General features: G+C 31.7%; 1 protein-coding gene and 1 non-coding gene across 3 annotated transcripts in view; both read left to right on the top strand.

Annotated features, from left to right (window-relative positions):
- Positions 1 to 492: 492 nt before the first annotated feature.
- Trnas-cga (transfer RNA serine (anticodon CGA)) lies at positions 493 to 574 on the top strand. The gene has a single exon. It is a non-coding gene; the product is annotated as a tRNA-Ser (tRNA).
- Positions 575 to 10,624: 10,050 nt separating this feature from the next.
- Positions 10,625 to 21,982, top strand: part of LOC129976759 (cubilin-like) — a 52,329-nt gene continuing 40,971 nt past the window's right edge. Inside the window, exon 1 of one of the 2 annotated variants that reach the window (XM_056090496.1) lies at positions 10,625 to 10,639. The gene's annotated coding sequence lies outside the window, so the exon portion shown is untranslated. Of the gene's footprint in view, positions 10,640 to 17,497; positions 17,534 to 21,982 lie in introns of those variants that run through there. The other variant, XM_056090495.1, reaches the window with a different exon arrangement.

Consider the following 21,982-nt stretch of genomic DNA (forward strand, 5'->3'; position numbering starts at 1 on the left):
GAAATGAAAATACAAATCCTAAAAGCATAATGCGGAACAATATGGGAATTATGTCACAATGATTATCATAAATAAAATTTTTAACTATTCATTAAAAATTACATATGTCATGAATGCTATTAAAATTCTTGTTAGAATATTTTTATCAGCTTAAAATGCTTTTGTTTATTTGAATATCCAAATGTTTAAGAATTACTTTTATTTTATTATGCTAATAAAATCTCATTCTTAACTGTTTTTAATTTTAATACATTTTTTTTTATGTAATTTCGTGGAATCTGACTTTTTCGAAATATGAACATTCCACTTTTTTTTTTTTCCCAAAGCTAAAAAAAAAAAAAAAAAAAAAAAAAAAAAAAACGATGTGTGTCACTAAAATTCTGTTTGATAATAATTTAATGTCTTTCTATGTACTTGACACAGGTGTTTGGTGCTTGTATCTTTATTAGAAATGTAATGAGAATGTTCTTTTATTTTCAATGAACTAAGCAGGCAGTCGTGGCCGAGTGGTTAAGGCGATGGACTCGAAATCCATTGGGGTTTCCCCGCGTAGGTTCGAATCCTACCGGCTGCGTTTTCTTATTTTCTTAATAAATACCTTGAGACGCGAGTATCTTGACTTTCTTAACTGTAAGGAATTAGACTTCAATAGGTGGTGAATTCGGATAGACTGAAAAGTACTTGCAGACATTTCTCAGTGAAGTTTGATTCTGTAGGAAATAATACTTATACCGATCTGAAATCTTAAACAGGAATTCCTCCATGTTCAAAAATTTTAATTAAAAGTAACACTTATGTACAGGTTTGTTTGTTTGTACTGAATTGAAACTACTAAAATTTTGCTTAAGTTAAAAAAGAAAAAAAAATTATGAAGTTTAGCTTTCTCAAATTAATGAAATTTTTTCCTGTCCTAATTAAGCTACCTAAATGTTCGAAAATTCATTTTGTAGGTTTCTACTATACATAGAACTTTCCAATTAATACCGTAAAGGTTTTCTCTCAGATTAATAGTTTTTTTAATACAAAAAGGAGGAAACCATATTCCAACTTTCTCTTCTTTTCCCCTCCATTTATTCCATCCAAATATAGTGATCTGTTTTATATAACCACAACGATTTAAAGCAATAAAACTGCTTCTATGCATATTTTAGGTTAAAAAATTGCATGTTTTGTTTTTGGTTTTTGTTATTGCATTACTTTAATTAAACTATTTGCTGCACAGTACACCTAGGAAACTTCTGCAAAAATTTTCGAGATAATTATAAGAAATCAGTAAAAGCATGTAACAAAAGGTTGTGTATCTGGAATGAGGCAAGGATTAAACGGGCTGGAATTTGTAATAATTAATATTTGATTTTATAGAATCTGACCGTCATTCTGAATGTTATATTATTTTTACTTTCTTAATATAACGGATTCTATAAAAATCTAACTATATAATTTAAAATTTTAAGCACAAAAATCCCATAATATGTATCTATGCATATAATTACTTTTCGACTGCAAAGAGTTGAAATATTTCACTTTAGACATATTGATAAAAGATAGCACGAAAAAAATTTTGTGATATGTTTTTATTATTAACTATTTTTACAATATACAAATATTTGTCTTGAAGAAATCGGCTACTTACCGTATATGTTCATCTGGAGTGCAAACGTCGAATTGATTTGAATTTTCCCGCCCTTTTTAATGACTAATCGTTTACTAACAGTTTAATAGATATTTTTAAAATTTTTCAAATGAGAATTTTAGTTGAAAAGAAATCCTTTCTTGCCAGACCACGCATTATCATACGAGATGGAGCTCTGGTTATTCAATGGGCGTTCAATAAAGAAGTTAAATTTGCAACAAGTGGGCAAGGTCGAGTCAAACTCAATGAGGTCGATTTGTCAAGTGTAAGTATCTCTCAGGATATAGTATTCTCATTTGACGGTCGCTTAAATATCAAAGCCTAATTTCTTTAAACTTATGATGCTGTTTTCAAACATTATGTTAACTATACAAAATCAAAAAAAAAAAAAAATATCCCATACAGACGAAGCTCCATACAAGTTTTTTTTTTTTAACGTTAACTCATAGAAATGCAAGGTTTTTAACTTTGTAATGCCAACTTCAGAATTGTGACATCTTTTATTCAATAGTGCCTCATCATCCTGTTCAACACACAGGTGAAGCATGTGCACTAAAGGCACATGCAGAAAATAACAAGTCACCTGTAGATTGTATGAAGAGGTTGGGGTAGGGAGTGCCTTTCTATTGAAAGTTCGTTTGAAAATACCTTAGCTTGAGTATTGAAACAAACTGAACCCTGGTAAGCAGGAAAGTAGACAGCTTTAATTACCTCTGTCATCTTGAGTGTCACGAAAATACAATAACTTCATGCAGCAGGGGTGATCTGTAAGTTTCTTAGATAAACGATTTCACGCCTAGATTTTGCACGAAATTTTATATAGTCTTTTCCTAAATTAGCTGCTTTTGGTATACATAACTCAGTAATCGTAACTGAACTTCCGTATATGATAGTGTGCAACCAACCTTTATAGTAAAATGAAATTTATTGATCGAGCATGCTATTACAGAAATGAAACGCATTTTATTTAAATAATAAATAGACAATGTAGAATTTTACTTTTTTAAATTGTTAATTTATTGGAAAAAAGCAGTTATGAATACAGAGATTTTAGTAAAACCTTCACACACTGAGGCAAGAAATATACAAAATTTGTAAGAAACGAAATTAACTTTTCTGTTAAGGAATCTTTTTAATCATCTAATCTATAATTTAAAAAATTGGTACCGAAATTTAAATTAATTGATGAAGTTTCCGACAATATAAAAAAAATGGTCCCTAAAAAAAGTAAAAAAAAGTGTAACATATTACCTCTTTATAACAGCAACGTTTTGGTATATTCATCTTTTTTTTTTTGTATATGCATTTTTTTTGTATATAAATACGTAGTAATCCTCAAATGTATAATATTTTGTTTCAGAATAAAAGAATAAAAAAATATGTATTATTTATTTTATTGGTATTACTATTTTTAGGCAAAGGGCTATGGATCCATATCTATGGCGGTAAGTGATTTCTTTCTTTTTCTTATTTATTTAAATTAAAAACGCGAGTATAAAATTGGAGGAAGTGGTTTTACTTATTTCAGAAAAGTTATTTTTTTAAGTATTATTCTGAGCCAGGCTAATATTAAATATTTTTAATGTATCTTTTGATATTTCATTTATTATTTTATTTATAAATGTATAATTTTTTAATTTTAATTTTTTTTGAATTTAATAATTAAATATGTATTAACAATGGTTGAAGTGGCCCAGTAATCAGTTACATATCTCATAAATTCGATTATTATTTCAATTGATTTTTAATTAGTAGATAAAATTATGAAATATGAATTCCGAATTATTCGATATTTTTTATTTTAAAAAAGTTGATATGTACTGTTTGGAACTTCATTAAAAAGATTGCTTGTATTTATAAATAAGTATATATTTGTTTCATTTTGATTTACTCACTTTATACACAAAGAACATTAATTAAAATCATTAATATTTTTGAAAAATAATGTTTGCTTCTTTTACTAATATATAAAATTATACATCATCTATTTTATTCCTGCCTCTTACTATATATATAAAAAAATTTTTTAAGTAAATGCTTCATTTATATAATATACTCGAAACTACTGTTTATTGTAATTTAAAAATATTGAAACAAGATACGCAAGTTTTTTTCTAATTATTTTTGTCGATTTCATGAGTCTAACTTTTTTAAATGAAAAGCAGTTGCTGTTTCATCCTTTTCCTTTCTAGTCCGAGAATGTTTTTGATCTGTTTTACAAAGTAAATAAACTGAAGGTATTGTAATCATCAAGCTATTACAATACGTTGAACTGAAAGTTCTTACTATTCTCTACAATCATAAATTCCTTGACTCCGAAAGACACAATTTCAGAATTGTCTGTCTGTCTGTCAACACAATAACTTAAAAACGCTTTGAAATAGTGAGATGAAATTAGTATATAGTATTTACACCATCTACACATAACTTACGTAGATTTCTATTAAATTTCGAACAATATCCGAGGAAGTGTCTTTCCAGCTATCCGAATACAAGTGCATTCGATTACTTCAAAATGTAAAGAGTTGAATAGATGAAATTTGGTGTATAGGTTCCGAAGCTAAACGGCAGATCTGTGCAAAATTTGGAACCAAGTATGTGAAGGGGTTGACCGTTTGTCGGTCTATTATTTAATTCTTGAACCAATAATTCAAGAACCTATCAAATTGGGTATATAAATTTGGTTCACAGTTTTGCATCTAAATCGTAGATGTGTGTCTAATTATAAACGACATCTGCCGTAGGAGTGAATGTGTCGTCTGTACTTACTTATGCAAGTAAAAGCAATAATTCAAACACAATTGATTTAAATCAATTAAATTTTATATGTAATCTTGTGACTAGAATTGTACTTCTAATTTTGGTTCTAACCGGTCAAAAAACGGAGTCTAAAATACATATTCGATTTTCTGGTGTTTGCGTATGAATCGCATGCCAACGACGATTAATCGCCAAAAATTAAGGTTTCGTAACTTTGTTCGCTAATGATATGTAATTAGTACACAAATACCGACTTTGCTCACCCTATTACGAAGCATATATCTCTCGTATATGAAATAAAAATCTGAGCACTCCCGGCTTTTACGGTCATTCCCGTGATCCACAATTTTATACTAGGATCGGAAAGAGAAAAACACCTTTATCTATACTTATAATAAAGCTCAATGTGTGTGTGTGTGTGTGTGTGTGTGTGTGTGTGTGTGTGTGTGTGTGTGTGTGTGTGTGTGTGTGTGTGTGTGTGTGTGTGTTGGCGCTCTACAGGCCAGGTCATTTGACATACAGCTATCAAATTTGGTACATGTATACCTTAGAGGTCGGGAATGTGCACCTGGGGTCCCTTTTTTTGAAATTTTAATTAGAATTTTAATTATTAATTAAAAACTAACTTTCCCGCCAAAAAAATCTTCCATTTTCCCTACCGCCAACTTTTCCGCCAAAAAAATCTTCCATTTTCGCCACCGCCAAATGAGTAAGGCTTCCGGGGTTTTTTTCTCCCAACAGTAATGAGGCTAGGGTTAGTATTTTTCGGCGGAATATTTCAAACGATTCTGTTTATTTTCTTAATGTTTGATGCATTTAAAATTAAACATTGTTAATTAATCGACCCTTCAGATTCATTCTGAAGAACTTTTGAATAAAAATAAAACAGAATAAAGGAAATTAAAAATTTCTAATCCGCATAGCGTTACCCCAACTGGCGTAGAAAAAAAATCACGTATTTGCGTTACGTAACTGGCGTTGAAAATTCACGCATGCGCTTTGTGTTCTGAATTTCGCATTGTGTTGACGAATTATTATCAACCGATGCGGACTGGATTTAAATTTTTTTTAGGTTCGTTGCATGTTTTTGTAATTAAAATGTATTTATGTTAGTTATATATTTTTTGTATATGCTTATAGTTTTAAGTGCATCGTTTTTTAAGTAGTTTTTTTAAAACCTGTTTTAAACCGTCTATTTTAAACGATTCGTTTCATTTTCTTAGTGTTTGATGCATTTAAAAGTAAACATTGTTAATGAATCGATCTGCTCATGATGAATCTAAGAAAATTTTGTTGACAAATTCTTGAGATAATACGTAAATTGAAAAGGATATTCTTTAGTGCCCATAAAGTTTAAACGCTGAGTGACTCTATTTTCATTAATCAGATTATAAAAAAATTCTTTGTTTCAGTAAAAAATATTATTATATTAATTGCAGATTAATTCTTTCCACTTTAATTTAAAACATAAATTCTACGGGTGTTAACAGAAAATTAGAGAGATACATATTACGTTATGACTGAAGGCCTTTATAATATTATGAGTGAATTATATGACTATCAAAATTTGAAGTTTTAAAATATTTTGATGAAGAAGCTATTAAAGTAGGAATTGCATAAAATATTTAAATATAAAAATTTTAACGAGCATTAAGATTGGCGAACCGGTTGGTCGACAAATTCTTGAGATATTACATAAATTAAGAAAGATATTTTTTAGTTCCCATAAGGTTTAAATGCTCAGTGACTCTGTTTTCGTTAATCATGTTATTAAAAAAATTAACATTTATTGACGAACACGAACACACTGATATTCACCGTTACTCTGATTAGATATTATAAAATCTGAATAGATAAACATAAACGTGTAAACAGCTGTGCGCCGGTTTCTATGGCAACACAGCTGGAAAGGGAAAAGAAGTTTCCGAAGAAAATTCACGCATGCGCATTGTTCTGATTGTTGTCATGACAACCACTTTCAACAGACGATTTAATTTATTTTTAGGTGAGTTACATGCTTTTGTAATTAAATTGTATTTATGTTAGTTATATATTTTTTGTATATGCTTATAGTTTTAATTACATCGTTTTTTAAGTAGTTTTTTTAAACCTGTTTTAGACCGATTATTTTAAACGATTCATTTTATTTTCTTAGTGTTTGATGCATTTAAAAGTAAACATTGTTCATTAATCGATCTGTTCATGATGAATCTGCGAAAATTTTGTTGACCAACTCCTGAGATATTACATAAATTAAAAAAGATATTCTTTAGTGCCCATAAAGTTTAAACGCTCAGTGACTCTATTATCAGTAATCATATTATTGAAAAAAATGCTTTGTTTCAGTAAAAAATATTATTATATTAATTGCAGATGAATAATTTACACTTTAATTTAAAGCATAAATTCTACGAGGGGTAACAGAAAATTAGAGAGATGCATATCACGTTATGACTGAAGGCCTTTATAATATTATGAGTGAATTATATGACTATTAAAATTTGAAGTTTTAAAATATTTTGCTGAAGAATCTATTAAAGTTGGAATTGCATAAAATATTTAATTATTAAAATTTTAACGAACATTAAGATTGGCGAACCGGCTGGTTGCCAAAGGCGGCTAGTTTGAAAATATGCGAAAACGCTTTGAGGATACCACTTCTCCTGGTTTCACTCACTATATCAAAGTAGGGAAAATAAGAATCAATAATTTGAAAAGTAAAAGGATACAAAATTATAATAAACACGTTTTTGTAATTTAAGAGTTAATGAAATTACGCGCTACCTTTTCCTCATGTATTAAAAATAACTTATCATTTGGAAACCATAAGTAGCAATTCTAAAATTTAAAAAAAATTAAATCTATGTTTTTTAATTCATTGTTTAGAGTCTTATGTCGAGATTGAGCAGTGTCTCAAACAGAATAACTGAACTGTCGGATCAGTTGAATCAGATGGAGGAAAACATCACAACTCTTGCAGCTAAGGTAAGTTTCAATTCTGTAAGAATTCGCCATGAATTTCATTGAGTCATCTGATTATAAAACTGAAATAATATGTTCGTGGTAAATACATCTTGCATTAACAATAGAAAGGGAAAATAATGATTATTTCATTGCTATTTATTGCTTCTAATTCAGAATTTCAAGATTTAGACATATGACATTTCTGAATTTTGATTTAGATTATCTCGGTACGAGGTTAAATAAATATGGAACTTTAAAATTGTTTGTATTTAAGAAAGAAATGGTATTTTTTGTTTGAGATGGTGAAAAAAAATGCTCTTTTATGACGCTTGCTGGTTAAGATTTTCCAAGCAATTTATAGCATATCTATACAATTAAAAAAATTAGCATCTCTTTTCCACCACCAGTTTAATATGATTGCTTAATTATTAATCTAATATTTGAAGGATTAAATGAATAGATAACATTTACATCAACGAAATAGTTAAGGAAACTAAAATAGAATAGCTTTTAACGTGATTTTTTTTCTCTCTACAATTCGTGATTCAAAAATTGTATGAACAAAATGCAATGTTGTACTTAACGCGTTGACCTAAAGTTAGCAAGCTGCTATTATTTATTGTAATGCGGGGCCTAGAATTGTCAAATAGGGCAAAGGGCCATTTCTTGATGCAATATTGGCGCTGGAGCTGTCAAATGGTACAAGGCGATAATTTTTTAGTGTAATTCTGAACCAAAACTACCAAATAAGATAAAATACTACTTCTTAATATAATGTTGTACCTAGAGTTACCAAATGGGTCAAGGTACTACTTCTTATGTAATGCTGGACCTAGAGTTACCAAATGGGTCAAGGTGCTACTTCTTAAGTAATGCTGAACCTAGAGTTACCAAATAAGATAAAATACTACTTCTTAATATAATGTTGTACCTAGAATTACCAAATGGGTCAAGGTGCTACTCCTTATGTAATGCTGGACCTAGAATTACCAAATGGGTCAAGGTGCTACTCCTTATGTAATGCTGGACCTAGTTACCAAATGGGTCAAGGTGCTACTTCTTATGTAATGCTGGACCTATAGTTACCAAATGGGTCAAGGTGCTACTTCTTATGTAATGCTGGACCTATAGTTACCAAATGGGTCAAGGTGCTACTTCTTATGTAATGATGGACCTATAGTTACCAAATGGGTCAAAGTGCTACTTCTTATGTAATGCTGGACCTATAGTTACCAAATGGGTCAAGGTGCTACTTCTTATGTAATGCTGGACCTATAGTTACCAAATGGGTCAAGGTGCTACTTCTTATGTAATGCTGGACCTATAGTTACCAAATGGGTCAAGGTGCTACTTCTTATGTAATGCTGGACGTATAGTTACCAAATGGGTCAAGGTGCTACTTCTTATGTAATGCTGGACCTATAGTTACCAAATGGGTCAAGGTGCTACTTCTTATGTAATGCTGGACCTATAGTTACCAAATGGGTCAAGGTGCTAATTCTTATGTAATGCTGGACCTATAGTTACCAAATGGGTCAAGGTGCTACTTCTTATGTAATGCTGGACCTATAGTTACCAAATGGGTCAAGGTGCTACTTCTTATGTAATGATGGACCTATAGTTACCAAATGGGTCAAAGTGCTACTTCTTATGTAATGCTGGACCTATAGTTACCAAATGGGTCAAGGTGCTACTTCTTATGTAATGCTGGACCTATAGTTACCAAATGGGTCAAGGTGCTACTTCTTATGTAATGCTGGACCTATAGTTACCAAATGGGTCAAGGTGCTACTTCTTATGTAATGCTGGACCTATAGTTACCAAATGGGTCAAGGTGCTACTTCTTATGTAATGCTGGACCTATAGTTACCAAATGGGTCAAGGTGCTACTTCTTATGTAATGATGGACCTATAGTTACCAAATGGGTCAAAGTGCTACTTCTTATGTAATGCTGGACCTATAGTTACCAAATGGGTCAAGGTGCTACTTCTTATGTAATGCTGGACCTATAGTTACCAAATGGGTCAAGGTGCTACTTCTTATGTAATGCTGGACCTATAGTTACCAAATGGGTCAAGGTGCTACTTCTTATGTAATGCTGGACCTATAGTTACCAAATGGGTCAAGGTGCTACTTCTTATGTAATGCTGGACCTATAGTTACCAAATGGGTCAAGGTGCTACTTCTTATGTAATGCTGGACCTATAGTTACCAAATGGGTCAAGGTGCTAATTCTTATGTAATGCTGGACCTATAGTTACCAAATGGGTCAAGGTGCTACTTCTTATGTAATGCTGGACCTATAGTTACCAAATGGGTCAAGGTGCTACTTCTTATGTAATGATGGACCTATAGTTACCAAATGGGTCAAAGTGCTACTTCTTATGTAATGCTGGACCTATAGTTACCAAATGGGTCAAGGTGCTACTTCTTATGTAATGCTGGACCTATAGTTACCAAATGGGTCAAGGTGCTACTTCTTATGTAATGCTGGACCTATAGTTACCAAATGGGTCAAGGTGCTACTTCTTATGTAATGCTGGACCTATAGTTACCAAATGGGTCAAGGTGCTACTTCTTATGTAATGCTGGACCTATAGTTACCAAATGGGTCAAGGTGCTACTTCTTATGTAATGCTGGACCTATAGTTACCAAATGGGTCAAGGTGCTAATTCTTATGTAATGCTGGACCTAGAGCTACCAAATGGGTCAAGGGGCTACTTCTTATGTAATGCTGGACCTAGAGCTACCAAATGGGTCAAGGTGCTACTTTTAAATGTAATGCTGTATCTAGAGATAACAAATGGGAAAGGTGCTATTTATTGTAATGCTGAACCCAAGTTACAAAATGGAACAAGATATTACATCTTAGTAAATATTGCAGAAAGAGCTAGCAACTGTCGCAAGGTGTTACTTCTTCGGAAGTAGGAGGAAAGTTTCCTAGAAAAAACTTTTCAGAAGTTTTATAATTTAAAAATAAATTGAACTTTAATAATTTATTTAATAATAGTGGATCATATTACGGTATGAAAATTATTTTTAAGCCACTTTAAAAATCAGGAAATTAGCCTTTTCAATTTCAATCTTATCTCAGCATAATTTTTTTCTAATAAATTTTTAAAGTTAGTCTTAAAGTAGATGATTATGTCAAAAAGTCAATTTTTAGAAGAAATTTCAAATATTTTTAAACAATATTCTTTTTCTTTTACAGGTAAACCGGTTTATTGGAAAAGGACAAGACAGAATATCTAACAAAGCTGTAAGAAGAATTGGCTCAAAGGTATGGAAGTGATTTTTATTCCAGCTTTTAAATTTAAATTAATTTTTCAAATATAGTATTGTAATAAGATTTGGAATTCTTTCTTAAGCTTTTCCTGTCTTGATATGTCGTTTTCTGCTATGCAAAGATTTTCGTCCTCCTTAACCAGGTTTTTCAACTTTTAAGAAAAAAGAATATTTATACCAGTTTTTCAATTCTTTTTAGGTTTAAGTTATTAAATAAAAAGTCTTATAAATTGTAATGTTTTTAAGTTTAAAATTTTAAGATAATGTGAAAAGATCCAAAAAATTTCAAAAGCTACTAAAAGAGTTATGCTATAAGATTTTGTAATTTTATGGGCTATTTATTTTTCTTTTTATCCTTTACATTTGTCTTTGTATTTAAAGTTATTTTTACATGTTTAAAATAATTGCAAAAAGTGAAGAATCAGTTTTGCAGTAGTGACATTGGTCCAATATCACAATCTTTTAAAATTTTATTTGAAAAATTTTGCACCGAAAATATATTATCAACGACAATTTTCCTCATACAACCAGCCTTTGTTTTTGAAAGGTATACATGTTAAGAACTCAAGAACATATACAAGATATTGAATGTAAACTGAATTTATGCATTACATGTTATTAAGTATAATTATTTTTCGAGTATATTCGATATGAGGAGGTATCTACTGTTTCGAATAATTTTTAATATTAAATATTTTCCTTGGATATATATATATATATATATAATATATATATATATATATATATATATATATCGTAATCAAGAAATATACCTAAAAAAGTATCATTTTTTTACTTCCTGAATCATAAACAATGTAGTATTATATATTTAACATTTTAAAATTTATAACTAACTAGCCACTTTTAGCGTCCAGCCGGTTCGAAATTATTAATGCTCGCTAAAAGGTTCAATTAATATTTTATGCATTGGGTCTCGTAATAGGTTTTTCAGCAAAATATGTTTAAGCTTCAAATTTTGATAGTATAATTTTCATTTTTTACTATGAAATTATGTAGGTCTTAGTTGTTCTGATCATTGTACTATGCATTTCTCTATAATTTTTTATCATTGCCTGTGAAATTCAATTTTAAATTAAAGCGGGAATGACAAAATTACAATTAATATAAAGACATTTTTTTACTAAAACCAATCGTGTATTTAAAAAAATGAGTAATGAAAGCAGACTCGTACAGCAGTGATTTCTGGTTTAGTCTGGTTTGGTTTTATTAACGTCCCGTTTGAAGCAACACCAGGGCTATTTTGGGACGGACCTCGTCATTTCGAACCGTGGTCAGATGACGAGGACGACACCTGAGCTGGCACACCCCTCTCCACACCACACCAGCGGGAGGACGTTTGGTCATGACGGATTTAACGTGCAACTGACCCCCTTACACAAAGCAGTGATGTCTTATGTGTACTACAGAATAATTTTCATAATTTATAATATCTCAAAGAATTATTCAACAAAAGTTTCACGGGTTTCTCGTAAAATTTAGTGTTTAGTTTTATTTTCAAAAAGATTTAAATGATGTTAATAATTATATTTTATTTTTTCGGTTTATAAATAAACAAGGTTATCAAAACCAAAACCTCCCTGCTTTGAGCTCTATATATAAAGAACTACTCAGTGCAAAGGCTCTAAAATTGTTGATCATATTATTCAACACATGGGGAAACGGATTATGTGAAAAAGAATTAGTTCCAAAAACACTGGCCATCATCATCAAACCATAAATCCCAAGAATCTTATCGATGCAGGGAAAACTGCTCAATATGGTTCCCTTCTTCAGGATGTAAAATCTGCATTCTGTAAAAAGCTTGTTCAAATGCAGATCGTAATTGATCAAAAGTGATGCTTCTCACATGCAGAGTCATTCTGTCTTTCAAGTCTGCCAAGGTTACGAGATGTCCTCAATAAACAAGTCTTTTTAAGTAGTTTATTTAATTACGTCACTTCCTTCCAAAAAGTAATTTGAAAATATTTACTTCATAAAATATTATTCGGAAGGTTAAGTTAGATTATTTAGGTATTTTGGCACAAAAAATATTATTCGGAAAGAGAAAATATGAAACATTTACACTTCTCCTACATACACAGTTGTTATTGAACACAAACTTCTCCATATTATGTCATTAAAATTAAAATTAAATAATATTTATTCTAATTACAAATGTAACATCTGAAATATAATTTGAGAAACAATATTATATTTGATGTCAAGTCATGTATTAACCATAAATATGAAAAGAAAATAAACACAATGAGAGAGGCAATTTTTGTGTTGAGTCTATTTTATTTTGAGGGTTGATGGGATGAAATAAGAATAAAATTAAATGCTATTGAATGCACCTATTGAGAAGAGTCCAAAATCGCAAGTCTTCAAGCAACGATGTTTGGTTCAATATGTTTGATCTTATGGTAGCAGGCCAGCGATCTCATTCTTCAGCAAAGTCTCTTCAAACTTCGATGACATTGAATCACTACAGAAATGCATAAAGTCACTAGTAGGGTAACCGCTTGCGGTCATAAAGTCATATCCGGTAATAAGTAAGTCCATCATCAGGAACAATCAGCACAAGTATTTGAACAGTAATAGAAAAAGGTCCGCAGAGTGAATATAAATATATACAAATAACAAAAAATATATACAAAAACACTATATACAATATGTACAATAAAGATGTCCATGACTGGATTTCTTTTTTTTCTTGAGGAATTTTTCTTCCTTTTTCCATCAGCACTTTTGGAAGGTCTAGTATAAAAAGTTCTTTGAAAAAGCAGAAGATTTCTGTTTGAGAGCTTTTGATAATTCATAACTTAAAAAATTCCATGACATTTTCTTGCTATATTTAGTTAGGTTGAAGGATATATTTTGTCTTTGGATGGAGAGATGCCTTGAAGCGTTGATCAAAAATATTTCGAAGATTGCTATTGTAGATATTTCGCTGAAGTCCTTAGAACTGCATTTATTTATTGAAATATGCTTGATGCTTCAGAATCCACTCGGCACAGATGGTCATTTCATCTTGCTCAGTCGTATCAAGATGTGCCAGAGGGTTATCAAAAGTCATAAAATCGAAAAAAGGGTTAGTGAATGGATTTATGTTGATTTTAAAGGCAGTTGATTCTGGTGGATGAAGGGTTGCGGCCTCGTCTATGTTGGAATAGGAATCAAATGCTTCCTCGTCAGGTTGCAGGATAGTTTCATCCACAGAGGTCGCAGTGTCAATTTTGACATTAACTGGCTCCTGATCCATTGCCGTTTGACAAGCAGTATGTCTTTTGTTCCATTCATCCATCAGAAAATTTTTCAATATCAGAATATACGGAACGAAGAAAACGCAAGAAATCCAGTCATTCATGAAAAAAACTCGATAATAAATCCACATAAATGTGCCAACAGAAGCATATTCTAGCACACCCATTTCTAACTACGGAAAAACGTTATTTTCCAATAAAAATACGTTCTCAAAAAAGCTCAAAATAAAACTCAACACGTCGAGCAGTTTCAAGCACAAAAATGCCCCTTTTAACAAAGATACTGCTTTAAAGACTCTCACTGTTTAAAATTACATTGTTTCTGTAAAGTTAAGCAAACAATGTGATATTATTTTTATTGTTATACAATGCTAGAAAACAAAGCAAAATACTTTATTTTAAACACTGTTGTTACTTGTACTATTATAGAATAAAGCATTTGGTTATGGTTAAAAATCGAAATTAAAACGATAGATAAATGACCTTTTAAATTATCTTGAGGTATATATTTATACAGTAAACATTTGACAGATTCTAAGCTTTTTTATTATTTAGAATTGGAACTGGGGGTGGGTGGGAGTTCTCCACACCTTCTGAAGCTCTTATTCTGTTTTCTCCACACCTTCTGATGCTCTTGATGCCAAAGATACACATTTTACACTCTTCATTGAAAAATAAACATTTTCCCAAAATTGTGGAGTGGATAAATGTTGGAATGTATCCAAAGTTGAGTGCATAGAAGTTAAAAGAGCGATAATAACTGCCATATTCAATGAAATCATGGTCATCTCTTCTTACGTGTTAACTACAAGGTGATCAAAATGAAAGCATCCCTACTCAGAGCTCTCTATAAAGGGAAATACTGAATGTAAAGGCTCTAAAATTGTTGATCATTCTATTCAATACGTGGGGAAACGAATTACGCGAAAAAGAATTAGTGACAAAAACACCAGTAGATAGCGTTGTACAACAGAAAATATGCTGAAAAGGCACAAACTGTACATGTGTAGGAATTTTATTCGAACTCACTTCAAAACGTAACTGTATGGACAGCTGTTTACAGTAGAGGTGTCATTGTATCTCTTTTTTTTTTATATAATGCGATAACGTTAAAACATTATATTCAAATTTTGTATGATTTTGTGACCATTGAAAATGCTTTAGTCAAACAGTCCGCGATATCCTGTTTTATGCAAGATGGTGTGAGTCCTCACCGTACAACTGACGTTCTCCCTTTCTTAAAGAAATAATTTGATGACCTTGTAATTACTTTAAATGACCCATGTTTCACAGGAAAGGGAATACACTGGGCACCGTATTCGCCGGACTTAAATCCTTGCGATTTCTTTCTTTGGGGTCACTTGAAGGATTCGATATACCAGACAAATCCAGTGGAACACATAAATCTCCACTTGAAGAAGAAATATTCGGCGTCGCATGTGCAACTATTCCATTGGCCATTTTCGAGAAAATGTGTATCGATTTCGTCCTCCCATTACGACATATGATTGCAATTGATAATGGGCATTTCGAAAATATTTTACTGTGACTTTCATTTATAAAAATATTTCGAGAAATTGTGAGGGGATTTTCAATTGTTTCTTTATTTACATATTTACTGTCTGTATCGCCACCTATTGATATATTTTTGAAATGAAACCAAAAAATTTTCGAGGAAGAATGCATGCTTTGTTACATCAATTTGATGAAATAATTATTTTTAACTATGACCATTTTCCTGTACTGCATTTTTGAAAATCGTCAGTCGATTTCAGAATACCCTGTTCATAGTGATAAATACAATATTAATGATAAATATTTACTTGTGTAGACTTATTTCTTGCACTCACTCTATTAATTTAGTACGCACATATCCGTATTCACGATCCCGTAACCATACTTTTATGACACTTATTGTTAATTTTGACGGCTTGAAACGGTTTGACGACAGTTGAAATTATTAAGGTCTATCCGAAACTAACTCTTCTCAGTATATAACTAATGGAGAAATAGATAAATGGATATAAATATTCAAGGTCCAAATATTACGGCATTTATGCCACTTTTTGAAGCCAAATAGGATGAGGAGAAAAAATATTATCAAAATACCATTTAAATTTAAAATATCATATTAAAGCTTGGGTGTAGCTTATCCTTACTCCAGTACTGGCCCTTGTGCTGCTAACAAAGTGAATGTTAACCAAACTAAGGCCAGAGAGAACGAGTGGTAGAGGTTTGGTTTACATATGACTATACTCAAATTTCGGTCTTAGATTTGTTACAGGTATATAATATATATATATATATGGTACGAATATGTTTCAAATCTTATATAAGAATATAGTTGTCTTTATACTCGAGTAGATGCTTCGAGACAAGAGTGACAAATCAGGTATTGTTGATTTACTTTCATGATCAAAATTGATTGATCTAGACTTCGATGAAATTCCTTGTTTAAGAAAAGTCATTTTTGAAATGACATCTGCCTAGGGTAGATAGATTTTGATATAATAGCTCGAAAATGCTATAAATCTCTATGCTAATTTGTGATTTTTTCATTAAAGTACATTTATTTCACATTTACTTTTAATGAAATGCGCTGCAGGAAACTTCTTCTTACAAGCAGACCCTTAAACATTTTTTAATTGGAGATTTGGAATATTTCCACCTCATGATCTCATTTTACTCTTAGTTCGAAGTGATGATTCTATGTTGCATCTTAATAAGGTTAGGTATAGAGTATTCCAAGGATTTCATTGTTTCGCATGCCTTTAGGCCACAAAAATAGTTTATGAAACGATGTCTGTTTGTTGTACAAACGGACAGCTCTCAGATTTGATTTCTTAGCAAAAACACAGCGCGAATTATGTTGATAACATTGAAAATAAATTAAGAAATCGATGGTTTCTGAAGACTGCGAATACATAAAGTCGTACGGCTAACTTACAGACGATTAGAACAAATGTACAATTATTTATTTATTCTTTGCATCTTCTTCTGGAGTCATAACCTGCTTACTTATTTTTAATCGATTATTACTTAATTAGCACAAGATATTGTACGATATCTTTATGATGGTGTCCCATATTTTGCATGCCGACCGTCGTGAAGACATTGCTGTTGGACATTTTGTACTAATAGGATATGGGATTAAACCTGACGTTGAATTTCAATTTTTATAATTCATTGATATTTACTAATCATCCTTTGTTGCTGCTTTAACTGTATATATTTTTTATTTTATAGAATATAAAGCCAATTTAATTTTGAAACTTATTTTTTAAATTGCTTTCAGGTCTGGAGTAACAACACACATAGAATAGTATGACTAAAATATCCTCCTAATATTAATTTATTACCACTTAAAGGCATAAAGGATTTAATAATACAAAAATCTTAAGAATTCTTAAATTTCTTTTTTTTCCCATTGAAGTTTCTTTTTTTTTCCATTGAAAATTGTATACTTTTTTTGCAATATTTTAATTATTATATTTTTGCTGTGCGTCAACACAAACTTTTTCATTAATTTGTTTTCAAAGCAAAATTTTATATACATCTGAAATATTTTAAATTATCTTTTCTTCCAGGTTAACCAACTTCAAGATAAATTTAATACTTTAACGCAGGTAATGAAAGATGTTTTTTTTAATTATGCAATTTTTGAAAACTTTATAATAAAAATTCCACCTTTAGAAATAGAGCTTTCATTCATTTCCTGACATAGTTTAATTCTGAATTTTTTACATCTGTTTGTTTATAGTGTTAAAAAGGTATTTGAGTGTTTCCAGAACTTAATTATCAATTAATCAAATAATTTTATTACATTTTGATTTTTTTCAACTGATGCCACTTCTCATTTATAGAAAGTAATAAGAATTACTTTCTTGAAAGAGTAATATTTTAATAAAAATTGCAAGTTAAGGTCTAAAAGTATTAAATTTTTTTTAACGTGACACTTCTGACAATGTTTTTTAAACTATTTTTATTAAATATGTTCTATACTATTTGTCACAAGTTTTAATAAAAACAATTATGTAATAAAGTTTGGAAAAGCCATGTGATTAATCAATACTTTCGAATCAATTGTCAAAAAGATTTCCAAAGTTTTAAATAAAGTCAATATATTTTTAAAGTGGCCTTGTAAAAAAGTAAAGATTTATTTAGTTCTCGAATTTTTTTAAATTTCATTAATATTACAGTACAAAAACCTCGTATTTCAATTATATTGTCGATATGTAATATATACTGCAATATTGATATACACAAATTTTATGGAGAGATGGCATTTTTAAACAACCTGAATGCATCACCTCGCTTTTCATTTTCTTTTGGCTGTGCTATTTTTTTAAATGGTATTTTACTTTGTTTCTTTATCAATGTATTGACGATATCAGTATTTGTCACAAAGCAACTCGTTATAGCCCATGTCAAATAATTTGAAAATAATGCGTTTTGTTTCATGGCGTCAGAGATCAAATTATTAGCGTAAGTTACTTAAAATTAGCAAATAATTTAAGAGAATTAAATCTGATAAATCATCAAATGACATGCTTGTAATGAAACTATATTTAAAACAAGAATTTTTGCAATTCGTACAGATTTTTTTTCATTAGCCGGTGGTTCAAAAATTGGGTCTTGTCGATTTCGGCTTTCTTATACGAATTTAATAAATTTTCCTAATTTTATGTAATTCTCAGTTCAATTTGATAAGTTGCGGAATCAAGAGTAGATGGCGTTTTCTACTAACTATTGGGTTGCCCAAATGAAAAGTGGAATTTGCGATTGCGTCTGAATGACTGTATCTATGGCAACATCACCGAACACGGATACAAATGGCGATAGGAGGTGTGCACTGCATACGGCGTTGAACAGAGTAAGCTGCTTGTGGTAGAGGAAACTGTTCAAAAGTAAAGGCGTGCTACACATGGATGCACTTCAGAATCGCCGCGGCAGCGAACGAGTGATGTTGTCTCTTCCTCGCTCGTGGATTGGAACAACTTATAGCTCTCATCGGCAAGTTTTACTTCAATTTTACTGATTTTTTAAAAGCTTTTTAATGTTTTTATACTACTTTTAATACTTTAAGAACTTGTGGATTTTAATTATAAAAAATGATTTTTATTGGAAATTGGTGTGAAATCCTCGGCATGAATTTTTTGTGGAGCATGAACATTTTGAGAACTGTTGTCTGTGTTGGAAAGAAAAATCTTTATTTAAACAGTATAATTAGTATTATTGTGTTATACTGTGGATTTACCAGCCTGTTATTCAACCTACTAAATATTTTCATTAACAAACTTGGAAAATGCAGCATGGCGAAGAGTGAAACGCCCTCCAAGCATGGCCAACATGATGCAGGATACTGGTGAACAACGCGGATGCTGACATGGAAATGTACAATTGTTCTTTGTCAAGATACTAATAAAAGCTAAATTTGAACAGCGATAAATAAAGATATTCCTGTTTAAAGAAGTACAGCAAATTGGATACACTATCGGCAGACCCCCGGAGATTATCTACCTACATGCCAATTCTACCGATGTAAAAACCCGGCAAATCACTCAAATAGTTCAACGAAAAGTTAAAAAAAAAACACTTGGAATTGAGAAAAATATGTGAAAAGAATTCTTTTTCCTAAGTAAATACCTTTTTGTGGTTCTGAAATAATGAAAACAGCTTCGATGTTGTAAAGACGCTTTGTTTTGATTCTCCAAGCACCGTGAGCAACGACCACCGAAGATTTTCTTCACGAGTGGTTGCCAGGTTCCATCACAGGTTACTTAGTCCCTGTCCTACCAGAGTTCTCTTGTGCTTCGAATCCGGGGTTTAGGCCAGTTTCTGAGCCTTAGGAACCCTATCGACCCTTTACCGGTGCCCTTTGATGTTATTCCTGGATTCTTATGGCAGTTTTGAACCTACCATCATGCTGACCTGGGTTTCTTGGCCCTAGTGTGTTTTTTTGAGGAATGATCTACCCTCGAACCCACCTTTTGGAGGATCGTGGAGACCACAGAGCACCAGCGGCGTCCTTTTGGACCCCTACGATCATTTCTACAAACGGAGACTCCCGTCAAACATCTTTTAGAATCTGAGCTCTTGGCATACTACCGGAGGGCACTCGATCTCGAACCCTATCCAGAACTCTTGTTAAGGAAACATAAACACCAAGACTCTGAAGAGTATTTCGGATCCAATTTCTCCACCCCCTTTCCGATTTAAAACATTTTAGACTTTAATACTGACATTTGCCTAGGACTTGATTCGATATATAATTAAGATTTTACTCGTTTTGGAGGTACTTCACGGCACGCGGTGAGTCTTTTATCTATACTTTTTGGATATTTGATTCTGAATATTGACCTTTGTCTTATTATCTTGATTTTAAAATGTGGTATTTGTATATTTCTAGTGGTTGTCTTTTTTATTGATTCTAGTTGTATTGTGGTTTCAGATATTTTTACAATGCTTATCTTTATTTACCTGAATCTTAAGTGTTCTTAAATTGTATGTCTTTTATAAAATGAGACTATTTTATTGAGATCTATCTTATTGGAAACTTTTGACTATTTTTATGTATTATCACCGGAAAATGTCATGATCTTAGTGGGGAGTGCCCATTACCTCAAATTTTAATTTCTATGTCTCCTCTGGAGCTTCTTTTCAAAATGTGTTTGTCCCGATTTTTGAAGCCTGGAGAACAACCCTTATGTCGGAGGGATGACAACACCGAAATAAATTGTAATGAGAAAACCCAGGAAGACGAAAAAGGAGATGGCACTAGCCCTCGTATCCTTACTCGCTCGAGGTCTCAATCAAATTTAGAGGTCATATTAGAGAAGTTTTCCAGTCTTTCTCGCAAGATTTTGGCTACTCCATCTGGAAACTCTTTATCATTAATTTTATTCATGAGGTCTTTCGTAGCGTCAGGTAATCGATTCCTAGGTTTTAGTTGGGACGATGGTGGGAGATTATTCTCTACTGAAGGTATTGTCTCAGGAGCCGTCGCCGCGGAAATAACTTCCGAAATTATTCCCAGATTATTGATATTGGTTTTTACAAATGTGTTAGTAACTGAGATGGCACTAGCCCTCGTATCCTTACTCGCCCGAGGTCTCAATCAAATTTAGAGGGTACTAACACATTTGTAAAAACCAATATCAATAATCTGGGAATAATTTCGGAAGTTATTTCCGCGGCGACGGCTCCTGAGACAATACCTTCAGTAGAGAATAATCTCCCACCATCGTCCCAACTAAAACCTAGGAATCGATTACCTGACGCTACGAAAGACCTCATGAATAGAATTAATGATAAAGAGTTTCCAGATGGAGTAGCCAAAATCTTGCGAGAAAGACTGGAAAACTTCTCTAATATGACAGATGACATTATTCTAAAAGATGCCAGCTTGGTAAAGAACTGAGAAATAAAATTTTCCTACTACTTCCGCTCCTTCCTGGAAATTATGAGGAAGCTTAACTCGGACCTAATGTGGTCCAAAGATGAGGTTTTTGACCTAAAAGAGTTACTTTCAAATAATGAATCCTCCCTCGCCAAAGCAAAAATCCATCTTTTGTATGGACAAAATGAGACATTGATGGGCAGGCTAGGGGTTCTAGTAGAATCCCGCACCAAATTAGAAAAACAACTTGGAAACCAACCAAAAAATAATGTAAATTCTTAATAACATAAACACAAAAAAAGGGAGAGATAATGAGCTAATGCGAGGAATTTAAGAAAAATACAAACGAAACAAGAACTTTCTCTAACATTGTGTCTAACGGGCAAAAGTCTCCCATCAACCCCTCTCCCGTGACTTCAGAAGGGGTTTTGCTCACTAAGCCAAAGATGGGGGACCGATCAAATTACGAACAAAATAAAGAAACGATTTTAACATGCATTAAGGAAAAATATCCGTCCACCAGAATTAGAGGAATTGTCCCCATATACGGAGGTGGCGTAAAAATTATCTGAGCCACAATTGATGAATCTAACCACCTCCGTGACATCCTCGCCGAGGATGATACAATAGAAGAGGTCCTTGAACTTATAATTCCTTCAAAAAGATCTCCCAAAGT

This window comes from Argiope bruennichi, chromosome 7 (genome assembly GCF_947563725.1).
Source record: "Argiope bruennichi chromosome 7, qqArgBrue1.1, whole genome shotgun sequence".
NCBI lineage: Eukaryota > Metazoa > Arthropoda > Arachnida > Araneae > Araneidae > Argiope > Argiope bruennichi.